The sequence below is a fragment of the Lagenorhynchus albirostris genome, chromosome 20 (assembly GCF_949774975.1).
Source record: "Lagenorhynchus albirostris chromosome 20, mLagAlb1.1, whole genome shotgun sequence".
NCBI lineage: Eukaryota > Metazoa > Chordata > Mammalia > Artiodactyla > Delphinidae > Lagenorhynchus > Lagenorhynchus albirostris.
In genome coordinates this window covers 17,542,945-17,564,731 of record NC_083114.1, presented here as the reverse complement: position 1 = coordinate 17,564,731, position 21,787 = coordinate 17,542,945, and positions in this window count along the sequence as shown.

Sequence of the window (21,787 nt, the reverse complement as noted above, 5' to 3'; positions counted from 1 at the left end):
GCGACCTAAGCTGGTCCAACCACAGTGAATCGCAGGAATTTTGCCGAGACCCAGACACTTGCTCTTTTCGTCTGAATTTGAATCTGGAAGGATGTGGTTGCAGCAGCCTGAGCTTGAGAATCAAGCCTGAAAAGGAGCCACCCTGGGGCTTCACTGGTGGCGCAGTGGTTGAGAGTCCGCCTGTCGATGCAGGGGACGAGGGTTCGTGCCCCGGTCCGGGAAGATCCCACATGCCGCGGAGCGGCTGGGCCCGTGAGCCATGGCCGCTGAGCCTGCGCGTACGGAGCCTGTGCTCCGCAACGGGAGAGGCTGCAACAGTGAGAGGCCCGCGTACCGCAAAATAAATAAATAAATAAAAAATAATAATAAATAAATAAATAAATAAATAAAAGGAGCCACCCTTAGGGGTAGAGCTGAGCTTGGGGGGGAAAGAAACCTGGTCCCTGTTAGTGCTGGAGGACTGTTTTCCCATCTGGAATGGCCATTGCTTGGCTTTCTCCTCCCCTCTCTCTGTCCAAAGCCTTCCTGATGTTTCCTACCCCCCTTCCTTTCTTCTTTTCTCCCCCCCACCCCGGCTTCTTTTGATTTGCCAAGAAAATCATGGTAAAATACACATAACATGAAATTTACCATCTTAACCATTTTTAAGTGTACAGGTAAGTAGTATTAAGTACATTCACATTGTTGTGCAACCAATTTCCAGAACTTTTTCATCTTGCAAATCTGAAACTCTGTACCCATTAAACAACTCCCCATTTCCCCATCCCCCAGGCCCTGGCAGCCACCATTCCACTTTCTGTCTCTATGAGTTTGGCTCCTCAAGTATATACTACCCCATATAAGTGGAACCATACAACATTTGTCCTTTTATGTCTGGCTTATTTCAGTTAGTACAGTGTCTTCAAGTTTCATCCATGTTGTAGTGTGTCAGAATTCTCTTCCTTTTTAAGGCTGAATAATATTCCACTGAATGGATATACCACATTTTGTTTATCCATTCATCCGTCAATGGATATTCAGGTTGTTTCCATGTTTTAGCTATTGTGAATAATGCTGCTATGAACGTGGGTATACAAATATCTCTTCAAGACCCTGCTTTCAGTTCTTTGGGTGTATACCCAGAAGTGGAATTGCTGCATCACATGGGGTTACCGGTTTTACTTTTTGGAAGAACTGTCATATTTCCCACAGTGGGTGAACCATTTTATTGATACATTCCCACCCACAATGCACAGGGTTGCAATTTCTCCACATCCTTGTCAACACCTTTCCCAGACTTCTTAGCCAGCACGAAGTTGCCTCCCCTGGGACTCTGATCACTGATCCCCAAAGCCTTCCTTTGTACCTACCACCCAGAATACCAGGGATGCTACACAATTCAACTCTAGGTTATCTGTGGGCCTCTGTGGTTTCTAGACTTTTTAGGTCTTTCTAAGCAGAGCAAGACCTTCCTTGAGGTTCAGCATCTATGAACCCCTGGTTTATGGGACTGTTGTTTGCAGAGATTTTGTTGTTCAAGCATCTAATTGTGTCTGGCACACAGAAGTCAGGTAGGGCCGTGAAAACAGCGTGGGGTTTAGATTCCAATCCTGGCGCTGCCCTGGATAGCTGTGTGACCTTCGCAAGTCACCCATGTTCTCTCAGCTTCTGTTCTTCAGCTCTAACATGAGGCTGCATTATTTCCCACACAGGCCGGTGTATTTATTGAAATAACTGGTGCAGAGGCGCTAGGGCTATGGGAGTTCCCTCATGTGCCTTCCCAAAGCTGGTAGAGGCAAGTGTCACACAAGTGAGATACAGAGATCCTTGAGAGTCTGATACATTGTGCTTTGGAATATTTGCGGATAATTGGTATTCCTAGACAACTCCCGAGTTTGTTTCAGCCAATGGTACTGATCCAGGGGAGACTCAAGCTCCTAGTAAATGACTAAATAATTCAGCCAAGTTTTATCTTGACGTGACAATTGATACATCCAAATCCAACTCAAGTCCCACTGCAAATATCACCTCCTCCAGGAAGCCCTCCTTAACCCCACAGCGCTTGGACACATCTCCACGTTAGCTTGATTGACTTATTTCCTTGATGGAACGTGTCAGCCAGGATCCTCTTGTGCACTGAAGGCAGCACATACTAGATGCTTAGTAAGCGTTTGTTGAATGAATGAACGACTGAATGATTAAGTTTCGATCTCATACAGGGAGGCTAAAGAAACAACCTGGAAGATTGTAGCAGGAGAGACACCCAGAAGGGAGCCTGGAGAGTCTACAGCAGACTCCCAGGATAATCGAAAGGCGCCCTGATCTCTCCGCTCAAATTCCAGCTCCCGAGATTACACAGCATAGCCAGTGGGCACGTGGGCTTGGAGTTAGATGTGGGTTCAACTCCTGTCTCTGCCACCTACTAACTGAATGACTTTAAGCAAATTACTTAGCCTCACTGAGCCATCAGCGCGCAGCTCAGTTAGCTCTCGTTATGCCTTTGCTCAAGCCCCCACCTTCCCCGCCTGGCCCTTTGGGGCTGGCCTCTTCTCCAGGCTGCCTGCCATTTACACATCTGAGAAATATGCAGGCCGATGGAAACACACATCCTCCAATCTGCCCGCTCCTCACACAGGGGATTAAAATCTGTCTCATCTTCCCAGTTTGGAATGCTGAGTATTTGGTCAAGGATTCAGCTCCCCCTTTTTATGAGGCTCTAAGAAAACCCAAATTAAACCCTGATTTGTTTTTAAAGATCAGAATCCTTAATTTTTCAGCATTTGGCTCATTTTCCTTACAGGCTTAGAAAGCAACATTAAACAGATTCTGTTTCTTAGCACACTCTGCTTTTTCTTTGCTGTGTGTTAGAGGGGTTGGACAAAGCCCTCGAGATTTCCCGTAGTGCTTGCCGGGTGACCCTGGCCAAGCCTCCTTACTTCCCTGGCCTTCAGTTGTCATCTGTGGAATGAGGGGGCTAAGCCCCAAGGCTTGTGCACTCCTTGAGGGATCACTTAAAACTCCTGTATTTCAGATGGAGGCCCAGAGGGGGAAGGGACTTACCAAAGGGCACACAGCTATTTAACATGCAGAACCAGCTCAGGGGTTCTGGTTTCTAGGTGAGCCCTCTACTTCCCTAGTAACTTCATTTTCTCTAAGAAAGAAATATGGGGCTGTCAACAACTCCTGCACAATTTCCAAGAGCCCTGCCTTTCTGGGTAGTGTTCAGTAGATTTCAGGATGACGTTGGTGTTTTCAGGGCTATTCAAAGCGAGGAAGGAAGAAAAACCCAGAAGTGGGGAAGTCAGGATGTGTTGGCGTGTTCTGTGCTTCGTTATTAGACGTACCGAAAAGAAAAATGTTCAGTTTAAACCAAAGTGATGTGCAAACCAGCAGCCATCATGATGTTTCCCCAGCTTCAGATAACTGCCCAATGTGGTGACACACTTTTCCAGTTTGCCTTGGACTGAAGGGTTTCTGAGATGTGGGACTTTCAGTGCTAAAACCTGGAAAGTCCCGGGCAAACCAGGCTGACTTGGATGAATTGACCACTCTACTGGCTGGCTAGTCGGCAAAGAGAAAGACCTTCTAGTAGGGCGCTTTGGTCTGAGTAACGGGTCTGCCACTCCTATGCCATGTGCAGCTTTGAGAGGGCCAAGCCCTCCAAGCCTCAATGTTCTCATCTGATAGTTGGGTTTAAATGAGGTAATTAATTTAAATTGCCTACTTCAGTAACTGGCACAGAGCAGTCACCACTGAATGTTAAGCCTCTTCCTTCTAGGTGGGGAAAAAACCTCAGCTTTATTTTCTTTTTTCTTGGTAATCATTGTGAGGTTTTTTTTCCCCAGCTTTATTGAGGTATACTTGACGAATATAATCGTAAGGTATTTAAAGCGTACATCAAAAAAAATTAAGCGTACATCATGGTGATATGATGTACGTATACGTTATGAGAGGATTCCCACCATTAATGAATACATCCATCACCTCACGTGTTTATCTTTTTTTGTCTGAGAAAGGTTTTTTCTTTTTTAAATTCCAAGCATGTGGAACAAGAGGTTACAGATGATGTGTCTGAGGACGGATTTTACAAAATCATGTCGTATTTTCTCCAGGGTTGAGTATATTTGGGTAAATCACCACATGTCTTGTTGAATTCTTGGGCAAAACAACCATATTGTCACTTCTTTGTCTTAAAATGTTTGGGAAAGTCCTGGATCAGCTTTGGCGTGTGAGAGGGAGCAGTGGGGTCTGGCCCTAAGCAGCTTGGCTGGTACAGTGAACAGAGAATGGTAATCGGCGCGAGACCTGGGGTAAAATCCCGTCTCTGCCCCGTTTTGACTGCCGCGCTTGTCCTCCTCTGGATCAGGTACACGGCCATCTGCACTTGGCGAGGTTTTCATGTGGCCTCTGTGAGAGCTGACGCTTGGTATCTCCTGGGAGCTTGTGAATATTTTAGTCCTGTCTTCTTGGGTTCCTGTCGTGGAGGCTCAGAGGGTCTCAGGGTCTTCCCTGTGCCATTCGAGGCTGGGTTAAAACAGGACTTGGAGTGCGTGTGTTGTCTGGGACGGGAAGCCAACTCTCACGGTAGAGAACAGATGATTTCCCCTCAGTCATCTGGAGATAAAGCCCAGACCTTTGGCTCCAGAGCCTAGGAACAACCGGGTCACTCTGTTGGCAGCTGGGTCCTGGATTTCAGTCCATCTAAATCAGTAAAGAAAAGGTCAGAGGCCCTGAAGATCAGGGTCAGCCATCCCACTGACCTCCCTGGCAGGTTGTCTCGGGACTGTTTCACATCTGAGAGCTCTTTATCTTCATTTCTTCCCAAGCCCGCAGTTGGGAGCTGTGGATGTCTGCAGGTTGTTTGGAGGGCCAGGGGTTGCCCCTCTGGCTTCTTCTCTTACCCTGCCAGCTTTGAGAGGCAGCAGGGTAGCTTAATAAATGGTTCATCAGCAGCTGTGGTCCTATAAATGTAGCCATCCCACTATGGCTGGACACTTAGGTGACTTCTGTTATAAGTAACATTGTGATGAACACGGAAAATGGGCCCAGGTAACCCTTCAGGGAAGTTGGCAAAGAGCGAGGCCATGCTTGCTCTACAGATGAGATTTCCCAAGAAGGAAAGTTGAACAATGTAAAGCAAATTTGAAACCATTTTGAAGGAAGTCTTCCTAAAATATATTCACCTTTCCCTGCCTTAGCCAACAGAGCATACTGATGAGACCCTTTCTCTTGCATGGGGATCAATATTAGAGCCCTCAGTTATTACCCTACAGCACTGTGATTGCTGGTGCCTTTGATATGAAAAGTACTTCTGGAGTCAGGGGCCGAGAAGCAAGCAAAATCTCCTAACTCCACGCAAGGTGTGGCGGGAGTGACAAGCCCTACGTGCTTCAGCACAAGGTGGAAATAAACTTCAGCTCTGGCTCGGTGTCAGCAACCCCACACAACCCAGAGAGGGACAGTCTGTGATGCTGGCATCTTCTCTAGTCATTTTGGTTGTTATATTTTCAGCTTAGTAAATGCGATTATTCTGTTTGGTTCTTTTGCAAATCTGCCATGTCACTGTTTATAATGTCTAGTTTGGGGCCAGTCTTTTCAAGTTTGCTTTTACCTCTTTGAACATAGCAGGCATAGTTATTTTACGGTCCTGTCTTATTAATGCCAGGATCCAGGCTCCCTGTTGGTTTGTATCTCTTGTCTATTTTTTCTACCAGTTTTCACTCATGGTGTCTTGTCTCCTGTGCACTTGGTTATCTTTGTGTGAAGGATACGGGGTTGGAAGAAATTATTTGTAGAATGATGAATGATGGTCTTCCTCTGAAGAGGATTTTAAATTTCTTTGGAAGGTGCCTGGGGGCTCTAGAATCTGAGATAAACTTGATCTATGTTTGGGACTTGAGATTCCTGAGTTCCTCAAACGTCTTGAAGCAGGTGGTGGTCCTTGCAAGACTTACTGGTCCACCCTTAGCTGGAGGATGTAGCCTTGTGGGATTTGTAAATTTTTCTACTTTTTTTCTCTACTTTCCAAAATTCTACATACTAATTATAGACATTGTTTTAAATTAGAACAAATAATCATGCAAACAAAAATAATGAGAGAGGCCATTCAGTCTTGGAGTTTCTACATGGGAAAGTGCCCAATTCTAGAGGAGATCCCAGTTATCTGAGTGTCAGTAGATAGACATGGTGGATTAGCACTGGCCTGAAGAAAGCAAAGATGCTAAATGAATTCCATACCTACTTAATTCCAGAATAGAAACCACAGAGGTCGCAGGCCCCTGCTCCCACTTGGTGACCTCAAGGCTTCCACCAAAGTACTTGTGTACATGGCATAAGTCTCCTCCCCTTTCCTCTCCACAAAGTCGCACAAGTAGCAGACATCACTGCTCAATCACAACACTTGATTTTGATCTTCCACGTGTTAGCAAAAACTTTAAATAGACCGATAATATGCAATACTTTGAATGGACTAGATTTTACTTGATTGGTCTCCTAATGCTTGATATTTAGGCTGCTTACATTTCCCCCTTATTACAAAATACTTATAATGAACATCTTTGTGTCTAGCTCTTTTTTTTTTTTTTTTTTTTTTTTTTTTGCGGTACGCGGGCCTCTCACTGTTGTGGCCTCTCCCGTTGCGGAGCACAGGCTCCGGATGCACAGGCGCAGCGGCCATGGCTCACGGGCCCAGCCGCTCCGCGGCATGTGGGATCTTCCCGGACCGGGGCACGAACCCGTGTCCCCTGCATCAGCAGGCGGACTCTCAACCACTGAGCCACCAGGGAAGCCCTGTGTCTAGCTCTTTGACAGCATTTTGAATGATTTCTTTGGCGGTAGATTCCTAACAATGGATCACAAGATATGAACATTTGTCAGGTTTTTGATATATATTGCCAAATGACTTTCTAGAAAGTGTATTCCAATTAATACACCCACCAGGAGCATAGAGATCCTGCTATATTCCTTGCCACCACCAGATATATAATTAAAATAATTTGGGGGCTAATTTGGTAAAGGAAAAATGATAGCCTTTTGTTATTTAATTTGCATTTTGCACTATCTCTTTAATGCAATTCTCCTTTTGGTGAAATTACTTTTTATGCACGTAGCACCTCTTTGACAGACACAACTTTTAAAATGGGAGCAATTACTCCAGTGTCTAAGATTTCTCATTTTAGCATTTATTGGAAAAATATGTACACTGCATACTGCGCTATGTCAATACACCTACTGAGTCCTTCACAGCATCTTTCTTGGGTACCAGCTGCGTTCTCTCTATGAGCAAGGGGTGAAATCCCAAAGCAAGGAGAGTGCACTTGAAACCAGGACGATGATATAATAAGTGGAAAAAGGCAGAATCAGAACAGTATAATATGATTCCATTATGTTTCTAAAAAGTCATATATGCATTTAAAACAATTTTTAAAAAATTTATTTGGCTGTGTTGGGTCTTCATTGCTGTGCGCAGGCTTTCTCTAGTTGCAGTGAGCAGGGGCTACTCTTGGTTGTGGTGCACGGGTTTCTCATTGCGGTGGCTTCTCTTGTGGAGCACGGGCTCTAGGCTTGCAGGCTTCAGTAGTTGCAGCACACAGGCTCAGTAGTTGTGGCTCACGGGCTCTAGAGCGCAGGCTCAGTAGTTGTGGCACACGGGCTTAGTTGCTCCGTGGCATGTGGGATCTTCCCGGACCAGGGCTTGAACCCATGTCCTCTGCATTGGCAGGCGGATTCTTAACTACCGCGCCACCAGGGAAGGCCCTAAAACAGTTTTTATTGACGTTTAGTTGATTTACAATGTTTAAGGTGTACAGCACAGTGATTCAGTTATAGATACATACATATATATATTCTTTTTCAGACTCTTTTCCATTATAGGTTATTACCAGCTATTAAATACAGTTCACTGTGCTATACAGTAGGTCCTTGTTGTTTATTTTATATATAGTAGTGTATATCTGTTAATCCCAAATTCCTAATTTATCCCTCCCCTCCCTTTCCCCTTTGGTAAGCATTAGTTTGTCTTCTGTGTCTGTGAGTTTATTTCTGTTTTGTAAATAAGTTTATTTGTATCATTTTTTTTAGATTCCACATATAAGTGATATCATATGATATGTCTTTCTTTGTCTGACTTCACTTAGTATGAATCTCTAGGTCCATCCATGTTGCTGCAAATGGTATTATTTCATTCTTTTTTATGGCTGAGTAGTATTCCGTTGGATGTATGTACCACATCTTCTTTATCCATTCATCTGTCAATGGACATTTAGGTTGCTTCCCTATGTTGGCTATTGTAAATAGTGCTGCAGTGAACATTGGGGTGTAAGTCATATGTGCATTTTACAAAGCAACTGGAAGGACATAGCTCAAACCACTAACCGTGGTTTTCTATGTGGATTAGGATTTTGTGGGAATTTGACACTTTTATCATATAGCTTTTGTAGTACTTGATTTTTTAAAATAATGAGCAATTGTTACTTTTATAATCAGATAAAATAATAAAGGTATTTCTATTTTGAAAAAAAATAAGCTTGTTTTAGCAACTGGTTATGGATGAAAAAATTGCCATCCTGTCTTGATATCTCTGGGTCCCTCTTCTTCTCTCTCCCTTTGTAAATATATGTATAAATATAGAAAGATATTTGTATATATTTAAATTTTAATATTTTATATTATATGTTTATATATATTTTAAACCTAAGTCTAGAAAAAGAACCACTTGCGGCATTGATGCTTCTGCTCTGTGTAGCTCACGGGGACGACGGTGGTATCTGTCACTACAACTTCCGCACAGGGCAGATCAGAGCTGTTGCGTATATTGCAACTTGTGCCTGATTTTGAAACCAGTTTTTAGATGAGATCGAAAGAGAAAGTCACACTGTATGGAAGGCCGATTACCCCTCAGGACAACTTCTTGAGGCAGGTACTCTTGTCCTGGTATTTCGAGGAGAAACTGAGGCTCCAGAGGGTGAATTAACTTGGTCAGCAAGGCCTAGAAGCAAGCTGTGGAGTCAGGATTCAGATCCAAGCATGACTGCCTCCAAAGATTGCCCGCTTGACTACTGCACACGTGAGTCCGTTAGGGGAAGCCAGAGGTTCTAAGGCCCTGCTCCCTGGAGCCAACACACGTGAAGGAGAAGTGGGGCTGGGGCCTGGCCCCGGCACGGCCCTTTTGGTTATGACGCCCAGAGACACATTCCAATCCCTTCCTGTAGTGGAAAGACATTGTAGGATATACACGCAGGGGCCCACGAGCCCCCCCAGACATGCCTCGGGGAAAGGAGCGCTGCAGGGGTTTCCCAGCCAAGGCGCCTCTAGAGATTCAGCTCTAGGATTTCATGGGACTGACGCCACCCGCTACTCGCCAGGTGTCTGCTCCTCTCTATGCTGTCAGCTGGCCCCCTCGCCCTCTGCTCCGTTGGCTCTAAAAGTGTGGTCACTGTGTCACTTGCATCGTACTCCCCTGGTTTGCTGGTTTAAATCGGATTCCTGCCCACGCCTCTGAACCAGATTTTCTAAGGTTGTCTGCTGGTTAATTTTATGTGTCAACTTGGCTGGGCCATGGGGTGCCCAGATGTCTGGTTAAATTCTATTTCTGGGTGTGTCTGTGAGGGTGTTTCTGGACAAGATTCACATTTCTTTTAAACGTTTTAAGCATTTTAGTATTGATTGATTATTGATTGATTGATTTTATTTATTTTGGCTGAGCCGGGTCTTAGTTGCGGCGTGCGGACTTCTTAGTTGCGGCGTGCGGACTTCTTAGTTGCGGCGTGCGGACTTCTTAGTTGCGGCGTGTGGACTTCTTAGTTGCAGCATGCATGTGGGATCTAGTTCCCCGACCAGGGATGGAACCCGGGCCCCCTGCATTGGGAGTGCGGAGTCTTACCCACTGGGCCACCAGGGAAGTCCCAAGATTAGCATTTGAATTAGTGGATTGAGTAAAGCAAACAGCCCTCCCCAAGGTGGGTGAGAAGCTTCATCTTAGTCCTTCAGGAGATCTCAGTTCGTATTTTCAGAGAGGGAGCCTGATTTGTTCAGCTCATGTTTCTACCCCAGGCCCTGTTGCTGCTACTCTCTGGCTGCCCGGCTCTGAATCACGGGCTGGTCTCTTGACCATTAGCTGCAGGGTGGGGTCACATGGTGTAAAACTTGCTACCTGTTGGGTCAGGCACTGTGACTGACATCTGAATGTCAGCCTTTAGACTTTATAAGAAATGTAACTTTATTTTTCAGTTGTGTGGCTTAATGTATTTTGTCCATCCTCAAGCTGCTGGTATAGAGGGGGCTCCAGACACCAGAGCACATGCGCAAATATGGGCTGGAGAAGCTGAAGGGGGAGTCTGAGGGGGAAACCAGAGGCCTGGCGGTCCTGGGGGCTCTGGGTGCGGGTCAGCTTGGCCACACCTCCCTTAGTCCAGCCCTGCCTCACCCCCCCAGCTGGTTCCACTTCCCTGAGTGGGTGGGTCTTAATCAGAACTTCTTGAGGGCTGTTTCAAGGCAGGTCAAATGGTGCTAAGTCACCTCGCCCCAGCATTTTCCTTGAATTCCTTTTCACCCTTGTACTTATGTCGCAGAGCTTTGCCTAAGGATCGGTGTGGGTGGGGGTGGCCCGGCCCGTCGTTGGCTGCCCTGGACCCCGCAGCCTACTCTGCTGGCAGGTGGCTCTTTGGCAGGTGCCTTGGAACCAGAGAAGTTCCAGAAAGTCCCCGAGAGTCCAGGCTGGGCTCGGCCCCACCAGCCGTCAGAGCCCCAGCTCTCACCGCTGGCTTTGCGGCCTGGCTGCCTGCGATCTGGCTCAATGGAAAAGCCAGAGGCAGCCTGGGAAAGTGAGAAGGACTCTGGTTTTGGCATTAGAAGGTACGGGTTTGAGCCTTGGGTCTGTTTACTCCTGGCTGTGTGGGGTCGTGGAAAGAGCAGGCTTTGGAGGGAGGTTTTGCGTGAGGCTTGGGTTTCACTCTACACCCTTTGCCCAGGTCGGGACACCCTTAACAAGCCCCAGGCCATCCCCAGAGTGCCTACACTGGGCCACCCTCCTGCCAGTCCAGCCCATCTGGTCAAGGCTCCTGTCCCTGTCCTGTTGCACGTCCAGGAGTCTGCTGGTGTCCCCGAAGGACAGCTGTGGCTGGCATGCCTCTTTGGCCCTTCAGAGCAGTGTGGGGACAATGCAGCTATCTTGTGACTGAGAGTAAAACTCCAACTCTAAGGATGGCAGGAACACAGACTGAGTCCAGGTCCTCGGTGACAACCTGGAACAGCACCGTTTATCTCTGGACATCTCATGTGGGAGAAATGACCCTGAATGTGCTGAAGCCCACGTCGGCTGAGGTTTTTGCTACTTGTAGCCAAGTGGGTGGAATCCTGACTGTTGGGGGAGGGCAGTGCCCCTCCCTGCCAGTAACGGGGTCGGGGGGCAGGTGGGGTCATCAGGACCCTTCTGATACAAAACCTCAGCCTCCACTGAGACCCAGGAACCTACACCACTTAGGGGTGGGGAAGCTTTTTTTTTTTTTTTTTTTTTTTTGCGGTACATGGGCCTCTCACTGTTGTGGCCTCTCCCGTTGCGGAGCACGGGCTCCGGACGCGCAGGCTCAGCGGCCGTGGCTCACGGGCACAGCCGCTCCGCGGCCTGTGGGATCTTCCCGGCCCGGGGCATGAACCCGTGTCCCCTGCATCGGCAGGCGGACTCTCAACCACTGCGCCACCAGGGAAGCTTTTTTTTTTTTAAACCTCTCACTGCCTTGGATCGCTGGTGGGAGGGAGCAGACCATGGCAGCCTGGGAAAGTAGGAAAGGGGCTGGTCTGCCGTCAAAAGGTCTGGGTTTGAAGCCAGGCTCTGTTAATTCCTGCCTCAGGTTGACATTGGCTCTGTGCTTGGGGCAGGGTAGACCCTGCAGGTTGGGTCGAGGGCCCCAGCTACGGGGCAGGGGAGGGCATGGAATGGTCACAGACCAATTAGGGCAGAAGTTCAGAGGAGTGAGATTGCAACCTTTGTATCAAAGAAGGCTTCCTGGAGGAGGGGCCCTTGAAGGATGTACCTGATTTGCTTGGGGAGGAGATCAGAGCAGCAGGGAGGATTATAAGCCTCTTGGGATGACATCTTCTCATTCTGACTTGTGCACATCTCTGCTGGACTGCCTTTGCCCACACCTGTCTCCTCTCCATTTGCCTGTTTCCCCACCAGCCAGCCAATGAGCTCTGGGAGGGGAGGAACCATGCCTTCATCTCAGTTGCCTGGCAAGAGGAATTTCTGGACTCCTGCTGGGGGAAAGGACTATAGGAAATATGAGACCCTAGGTGCAGGGTGGGTGTCTCCAGGCCAGGAGAAGGCAGCGAGCTGGTGGGTCTGGGGGTGCAGCCCATGCAGAGGGGTCCGGGAGGGCAGGTTGGAAAGAGAGGTCTTTAAACTGTGCTTCCTGGTGACATTCAGGCCAATTCCAGGACCCTTCCCTGAGAAGACTAGGGGTATTTTCTTTTCCTTTTGGCACTGGCATTGACAGGCGAGAGCACGCTTCCCACTGACCGCAGGCTCCCTACACTTGGCCTTGAGCTAGAGAACTTGGGAATGAATTAGCTGAGAGCATAATGTCTCCCATTTCCCAGGAGCTCATCTCATCTCCGGGGATCCCAGAGATGCATTAAGTTTGCTCCTTGATCTCTGCAACTCTGAGGGGCACATGTGCTGGAGTGCAGTGAGAAGTGACGTGAGTGCAGGAGGCTTGGGTTCCTGTCCTGGCTCCACCACTGACCAGCTAGGTGGCTTTGGGCTGGTCTCTGCCTTTCTTGGGGCCCACTTTTCCTCCTGGGTTTGGATGACCTGCCAGCTCGGGCATTCTAACTCTTGTACCCTTGTGGTTCCTAATCCTGGCCACCAGATTATGGGGCCCCGAGGCCGTGGAAGGAGGCTGCCATCTTACTTGGGAGCTCTTGACACTTCCATCTCCCAAGATGGTGAAGAGGATGGAAGTGTTAATAATAGCTGGCATGCATCGTCAAAAAATCTAGAAACAATAAATGGTGGAGAGGGTGTGGAGAAAACGGAACCCTCCTGCACTGTCGGTGGGAATGTAAATTGATACAGCCACTATGGAGGACAGTATGGAGGTTCCTTAAAAAAGTAAAAATAGGGCTTCCCTGGTGGCGCAGTGGTTGAGAGTCCGCCTGCCGATGCAGGGGACACGGGTTCGTGCCCCGGTCCGGGAGGATCTCACATGCCGCGGAGCAGCTGGGCCCATGAGCCATGGCCGCTGAGCCTGCGCGTCCGGAGCCTGTGCTCCGCAACGGGAGAGGCCACAACAGTGAGAGGCCCACATACAGCAAAAAAAAAAAAAAAAGTAAAAATAGAATTACCATATGATCCAGCAATCCCACTACTGGGCATATACTCTGAGAAAAACCATAATTCAAAAGGAGTCATGAACCACAGTGTTCATTGCAGCTCTATTTACAATAGCCAGGACATGGAAGCAACCCAAGTGTCCATCGACAGATGAATGGATAAAGAAGACGTGGCACATATATACAATGGAATATTACTCAGCCATAAAAGGAAATGAAATTGAGTTATTTGTAGTGAGGTGGATGGACCTAGAATCTGTCATACAGAGTGAAGTAAGTCAGAAAGAGAAAAACAAATATGGTATGCTAATGCATATATATGGAATCTAAAAAAAAAAAAGGTTCTGAAGAAACTAGGGGCAGGACAGGAATAAAGACGCAGATGTAGAGAATGGACTTGAGGACACGGGGAGGGGGAAGGGTAAGCTGGGATGAAGTGAGAGAGTGGCATGCACATATATACACTCCCAAATGTAAAATAGATAGCTAGTGGGAAGCAGCTGCATAGCACAGGGAGATCAGCTAAATGCTTTGTGACCACCTAGAGGGGTGGGATAGGGAGGGTGGGAGGGAGGCTCAAGAGGGAGGGGATATATGCATACATATAGCTGATTCACTTTGTTGTACAGCAGACACTGATACAACATTGTAGAGCAATTATCCTCCAATAAAGTTGTAAAAAATAAATAAATGAAGTGGAAAAAAAAGGAAAAAAGTAACTGGCATTTACTGAACACAGACATTGTGCAAACGGCCTTACATGCATCATCTCACTTAATTGCCACAAAAGCCCTGTGATTAATCAAGCTCCCACCGCCTGGACACATAAAGGAATGCGTTATTTATAGTATTATGAATTGGATATCCGCCTACGTTTTGCTAGGTGGGATGACTTTACAGAGATGGAGGAGTAAAGGTCTGGCTCCTTTAAGAAGCAAGGTGGTGGGAAGGAGGAGTTCAGATGGAGGGAGGGGCCTTGAGTGAGTGGGATGGGAACTGTGGGGTGGAGATAGGGTGGGGCTGGGGCTGGAGGGGGGGCCCTGAAATTGCTGTGTCCCTGGCGCCAGGGCATGGTACCCAGCTTCCTCCCACCATGGGCTCCCAGTGAGATGACCGAGGCCGAGAGCATCAGTTCAGGTTTGATTTGCCTCGGGCTCTGCTGGGGAAACCACTAGATTCTGACACCAGCCCTCAGGACTGATTTTGGGTCTAGCTTGTGGGTGAGCTGTAATTATGTCCATTATACCTGTCTTGAATGATTCACAGATGGCAGGGGCTTACGTAGAAGCAATGTTCCTCTTAATTTTTTTTTCTTTTAATTTATATTTTCCGGTGACTCACTGGAGTTGTGAGAGTACAGTCTCATTGACGGGAGAAGAAAAAGTGGGGAGAGAAAAAATGGAAAATGTCATCAGGTCCACTGGAGACAAATAAAATTGTCCAAACTATGTCCAGGTGATTCTGGGTTCATGTCCTATGGGTTCAAACCCACTGCCTGATCTCCGAGCCTCTTGACTCTCCCCCTTCCTGGAAATGGGAGACAGCACTGTAGCCCCAGGAGAGCAATCGAGGTACCACCCGATGCTGGAAAGTTTGTGCTTTGGACCAGAAGGATCTGGGTTTTACTCTCTGCTCTGATCCTAATGCTTGCTGTGTGACCCTGAGCCCTTTCGTTAACCTCTCTGAGCCTCCGTTTTTCTCACCTGCAAATTGGGAAAAAACAAAGCCAGCTTTGTAAATTTCTGGGAGGATGACATGAGGTTATATATATTAAGCGCCTGGCATATCATAGTGAGAATAACAGCAAATATTTATCAGCGATTATAATGCACCAGGCACTTTACGTGTGGTGTCTAAGTCCTTACAACAGTCCTCTGGGTGAGCACTATTCTTACCCTCAGTTTACAGGTGAGGAAACTGAGCTCAGAGAGGTTACACGATTTGCCAAGGTCACACAGCTAGTGAATGGCAGAGTTTGGGGGACTGGATCTCAGGCCTAGCTGACTTTAAAGCCACTGTAGGAAAGTAGACTTAACCCCCCAACCCCAGCTCTACCTATTCTCATAAGAAATGTCCTTGTCCTTCCTGTTCCTCAAAACAAACCTGCCTGAATTTGAGCCCCCCAATTTCTCTCTTCCTGGCCCCGCCAGCCTCTCAGACACCCTCATCGGAAGCTTGGGGTCATCTTTGGCCCCTCTGCTCCCCTGACCGTCGCCGCCATGTTGTACTTGGTGGTACCATCCAAGCGGTGGCCCAGACCCAGATCTATTCGTCTTCAGTGGAGGTCTGTACCTTCCTTATCCTCCCCCCGCACTGAGTTCTTGCCACATCTCCCCCCTCCCAGAGTAGCCAATTTCCACCATCCCCTTGTTGCTGTCTTCCCTGCCTGCTTCAGGCATGTCACTCCCTCCCTGAAATCTTCACTGGCTCCCCAGTGCCCACTATACTTAGTACCAGGCTAAGGAGCTGCTGCTGACTGTGTCACGTTCGACCAGTCCTTCCCACTCTCTGGTCCCAGTTTCCCCAGCTGTGGAATGAGACCCTACCAGGGTAGCCTTCCCTTCATACTCATAAAGAGACCAGATCAAAGCTAAGTCCCCACAAGGGAGGAAGGGCCCAGGTCTTGGCTGTTCTGCCCCCCTTTCCTGTGTCCTGGGGCTCCTTGGGGCACGGTGAAGACCACTGGGCTGGTGGTGAAGACCTTGGTGGTCTTTTGGGGGCCATGTGCTTGTATCCTGAGGCCTTCCCAGGGGGTCCTGAGACTAGAGTGTGTGCTGGGTCTCTGGCCCCTGCTGGCTGGGGTGCCTGAGGGGCTGGGGGCTCAGGACCTCCCTCCTACGCCTTACCCACTTTGGGGCAGTGTCGGGAGGAAGACCTGGGGAAGCTCTCCGTGTCAGTTGGTCAGCCAACAGCCCGTCCAGCCCCAGACTCTTAGTTGCCGAGGCCAGGGCTGTCCGCTCGGCTCACAGGGACTGCCACCTACTTCTTCCACCTCCTGCCAAACAGACACGCTGGGGCTTGTCTACACTGCAGGAGGGGATCTCATCCAGGGCCTCTTGGCCACTTCCTGTTGACCTCCAGCTGGTGGGCCATGAGGGGGTTTCCCTCCCTCCGCTTTCCCAGAAGAAATCTGGAATATCTGCTCCACAAGGCAGGCCAGGCTCTGTGGGCCCTTGACCTCACACCAGAAGAAGAGAGAGGGCCGAGCCCGCTCCAGGACAGGCCACTTCCAAAAAGCGAGTTTTGCTCTGAGGCCCACAGCACGGGCCCTGGGATGGGGGAGGACCCTGAGTGGTTGGTGCCTCGTGTGAGATGGGGCTGCTTCTGGTTCTGAGGGGTTGGCTTGTCCAACAGACAGGAGATGCCTCGCGAGGAGCCCTGGGCATTGGGTTCCTCCAACAAGTATTACTGGGCCCGAGACCACTGCAGGTGCTGGGGACAAAGTGGGGGACATGTCTTCCCCTCTCAAGGAGTTTACAATCCTATTGTGGAAACAGAAGCCATCATCCTGCGATTCATGGTTTATTGGGGAATGTCAATTCACGGGAGTCTAAACAGGAAACGTTTTTATTTTTCCACAGTGCTTTCCATTATGCTAGGTTTAACCCCCCTTTCCTGTCCCTTGACATATTTTGGGTGCATTCCATAGCCTCCTGATCCCTTTAGGGGCTGGTAGTTTCCGGTGGCTGGGCAGGCGCTGCCTCCTCTCCCGGGTGTGGACATACCAGATTCTTAGCTCCTTTTTGTCTCAGTTTGGGACCTCAGCTCAGTTCTGGGACAGTTAAATCCTTCCCATGACCAGTGATAGGATGAAGTGCAGGGACCGGTGGGAGCAAGGAGTAGGGCACCCAGCCTGGCCTCGAGGGATCAGGAAAGGCTTCTGGGCAACCTCTCCCCACCATGGGCCGGAGTCAGATTCCCTCAGGGGACAGGGCTTCACTTCCCTGATGCTGTTCTCCCCTTCTACAAGTTTCCTAAGATCTCTGAGTCATTGTGAACTTGAGGGCAGGGGCCGCCTGTGTCCCCAGTGCCCATCAGGCATGTCAACCGTAGGCGAATGAATGAGCTGATTCCGCTGAAGAATTTTGTTCTCCCGTGCTTTGGTGGATGGGGTCTCTTGGGACCCTAGAAGAGTTTGAACTCTTTGGAAGAACTTCTAGAAGGTGAGATGGCTCAGTCTGATCCAGGGACTGGCAGGCCATGAGCTGGGCTCTGCTCAGCCATGCGGGAGGCTTGTTTCTGGCTAGTCCCCTGCATCGTCTTCCTCCTGCTTGGCTGGAACCCCCTTCCCAAGCGTCCGCTTCCTCTTCCACGACAGCCCATCAGAGGCCTCCCTCTGCGCTCCTCTCAGAACCCGGCTGTCAGTTCACGTAGCGCCTTCCACTCCCTCCAAGGTTATGCCTATGGGACTGTGTCCTTTCCGATGACATTCTGGTCGCTGGTCTATTTATAACAGTGACTCACCCACCACCTCAACTTTTGCAGGAAGAGTTTGGCTTGGGAGCCAACTCCCCTGGAATGTAAAACAATCTGTGCTTGTAAATGATCACCTTTTCATTTCCCTGAGGCTGTGCACCCTTGGCCTCCTCTTGACCCTGTGGCCAGAGCTCTTAGTGATACCCCTGCCCCCCACCCTGCCCCGGTGCCACCGTCCCCTTTTGTTTATCAAAATTCCTGCCGACCTCACGACCTGCACAGCCGGGCAAGTTCCTCTTCACCATTAACCTTGAGACTGAGACTTCCTTGCTCTGCAGATGGGAAGGGCCCTGCTGGATGATTTCCCTTTGTTTTCCTAGTGTTTGCTTGTGAATGAGCTCCTGTTGGGATGGGGGCAGGGAGTGGACGAATCTGGGAGAGAGCCATGGGCTCCCACCCCTTGACCTGAGCCCGCCTTCTCTCCTGGGACCCCAGCCTCCACCGGGCACCCACAGGTGCCCCTTGTACCCTGCTGCTCATGGCCTGTGCTGACTGTAAAGTGACTCCTGGCAGGAGAGGCGGTCATCGGTCAAAGCAGGTTCTACCTCTTCTCCAGCACCAGTCCAGGGCAGCCTCTCACCATCCCCTCCAGCAGGTATCTGCTGCCTCCTATGGTGGTTGAACTTGAAGGACACTTGCATGCACAGGCATTTGCAGTCAGGCTGGGGAGATGAGATGGCCCCTCCCTCCAGTCTGTCAGGAGTCACCCTTGTTGCCTCCGTCATAAAGAAAACATGGTAGAGGCCCTCCATGGGGTCCCTCGGTTTCCTGTCCATGTCCCTACCCATAAGCATCGCGCATCCCCAGCCCTCCCAGCCTGCAGCCATTTCTTCTTGGTGCTAGACAGGTCACTCTATCCCATGGCCCTCACCCTGGACTCCTCCTGTCACCCCATCATGGGTCGTTGATGATTGTCACTCAGTCCAGAGTTCTAGCTCTGTTCAACAATGAACAGTGAACATCTGTGTACTCATCACCCAATTTAGGAAAAAGACCATAACCATCACTTTTTTTTTTTTTTTTTTTTTTGCGGTACGCGGGCCTCTCACTGTTGTGGCCTCTCCCGTTGCGGAGCACAGGCTCCGGACGCGCAGGCTCAGCGGCCATGGCTCACGGGACCAGCCGCTCCGCAGCATGTAGGATCCTCCTGGACCAGGGCATGAACCCGTGTCCCCTGCATCAGCAGGTGGACTCTCAACCACTGTGCCACCAGGAAAGCCCTATAACCGTCACTTTTTTTTTTTTTTTTTAACCGTCACTTTTAAAGTCCCTATGAGGCCCTCCTCATCCCATCCCCTTAGCTCCCTTCTCAGACGTAACCATTATCCTGAATTGTGTGTATGATTTTCTGGCTTTTCTTTATACTTATACCAAATATACTTGCTTCTCTAAACAATAGGTGGTTTAGTCTTGCTGGGTTTTTTTTAAACTTTAAGTAAATGGAAACATAGTTTATGTTCTTCTGTGACCTGCTTTTTGTTGTTGCTGTTTAACATTTTATTCTGACATTATGTGTACCCTGGAATTCATTTATTTTCACTAATGATTTTTATTCCGTTATGTGGATTTACCGTTATTTTGTCTATTCTGCTGCTGGTAGATGTAGTAGACATTTACTTATCCTTTCCCCTTCCTCACTCGTCTGACTTCTTCTCCTTTTCTTTTTTCCCCCGTTACAAGCAATGCTCTGGTGAGGATCCCTGCCGGCCACACAGGCGAGACGCAGATGCCCTTCAGCTGAAGACCGCCGGGGGCACACCTGGCATGGAAATGCTGGGCCATAAGGTATGAGCATCTTCCCTGTTCCTAGATATCACTAATCTGCATTCCCATGCTCAGGGTATCCAAATTCCAGTTGTTCTGTGGTCTCACCAGCGCTCAGTATTCCCAGACTTCAAAATCTTTGTGCATCCAAAGGGTATGAAGTGCTGTCTTGTTTTCCTGACTGCTGGTGAGGTTGAGCGTACTTTCAGTTGTTTTCTCTTCTATGAATTGCTGGTTCCTGTCTTTCGCCTATTCTATTTGCTGATTTTATTGATCTGTGGCGGTTCTTTATAGATTTTGAACATGAATCTCTTGGCAGGCAACGATCTTCTCCCAGGCTGTAGTTTGTCTTTTTTTGTTGGGGGGAGGGGGCGAGGCATGGGAGGTTTTTAAAAAAATACAGCGAAATACACAAATCTTAATTGCTGCAGTTTGATGGATTTTGACAAATGCGTATAGCCGTGTAACGCACTCCTCTATCATGTCGTAGAAGATTTCCATCACCCCAGTAGGGTCTTTTGTGCTCCCTCCTGGGCAACCACTGCTTTGACTTCCTTTACCATATTGTATTAATTTTGTCTGATTTAGAACTTCATATAAATTAAATCATATAGTGTGTCTGGCTTCTTGCTCAGCATAATTTTTTTAAGATTCATCCATGTTGTTGTATAGATTTCTTTTTTATTGCTGAGAAGATTCCTATTGTATAAATATACTGCAATATGTTTATCCTTTCTCCTGTTGATGGACAGTATGGTTGTTTCAGTTTTTGGCTACCGTGAATAAAATGGCTATAAACATTCTTGTACCTGTCTTTTTGTGGACATATGTTTTCATTTCTCTGGGGTAAATACCTCAGAGGAGAATTGCTGGGGCATAGGGAAGGTGTATGTTTAACTTTATGAGAAGCGCTGTGTTTCATCTTTTAACTCTGTTAAGGGCATTGTCTGTCATCAGATTGAACAATCTTTTCCTTTATGGTTTATGCTTCCTTTAGAACTTTTTTTGAGGTCATAAAGGTTTTCTGCTATATTTTCTTTGGCAGGTTTTAAACTTTGCATTTGACATTTGGGTCTTGAATTCACCTGAAATTGATTTTTGTCTACCATGTGAGTTAAGAATCTCTTTTTTCCCCATTCCCCATTTCGGTAAGCAATATTTCCAACACTATTATTGACTAGAGAATCGCCCCCGATTGTAGCCCCAGTTGTAGGGCTCTGTCGTATATGAGATTTCCACATGGCTTTAGACTTGTATCTGAGCTCCATTCTGTGTCATTGGTTTATTTTTCTGTCCCTATGCCAATACCACACTGTGCTAATTACTGTAATTCATAAAATGTCCGGCTATCTGGTAGGGTAAGTCAGCCTACTTTGTTCTAGAAAATCAGCTTGTACTTAGGGTCTTTGCTCTACCCTTTAAACTTTCGGATCGACTTGTTAGATTGGAGGCATGTGTGTATCTGTGCACGCACACACACGCGCCGAGTTGAAATTTTGTTTGCATTTGCATTGTATTTATTGATGATTTGGAGAAAGGACTGCCATCTCTATGACGCTGAGTCTTCCTATTCATGAACAGTTTGTCTCTATTTTTTGCTTTCTTAAGGTCTTTTAATAAAGGTACATACTTTTCTCTGTAAAGCTCTTTGCATATTTTTTGTTGTATTAATTTTTGGTATCTTACAGTTTTTTGTTATTGTAAATGGAATTTTAAAAAAATTACATTTTAAATCATTTGTTGCTGATTGTAGGAACCCTGCTCATTTTTGCACACTGATGGTTTAGCAAGCATTTTTCTGAAGCCTTTTATTTGTTCCTATGGTTTGGCAGTAGCTCTTTGTTGCATTTTCCATATGGGCAATCCTATAATCTGTAGAGAATACGTTTCATTTCTTCCTCTCATATCTTTACAGCTGTAATTTTCTTTCTTGACTCTGTGCACTGGCTAGGACCTCTAGAATAATGGTGAATAGAAGAGGAGATAATGGGCAGACTTGTCCTGATCCTGCCTTTAAAGGGATACTTTTAATATCTGCCCATGAAGTCTGATGTTCATTCCAAAGTGTTTGTAGATACACTTTAAGTTATAAAGTCCCCTTCAAATCTCAGTTTGCTAAGACTTTAAAAACTTATATCATAAATGGGTGTTAAATATTTTTCAAAGAATTTTTCTATGTATATTGAATAGTCATATAATTTCCCTCTTTGATCTGTGAATTATATAAACAGATTTTCTC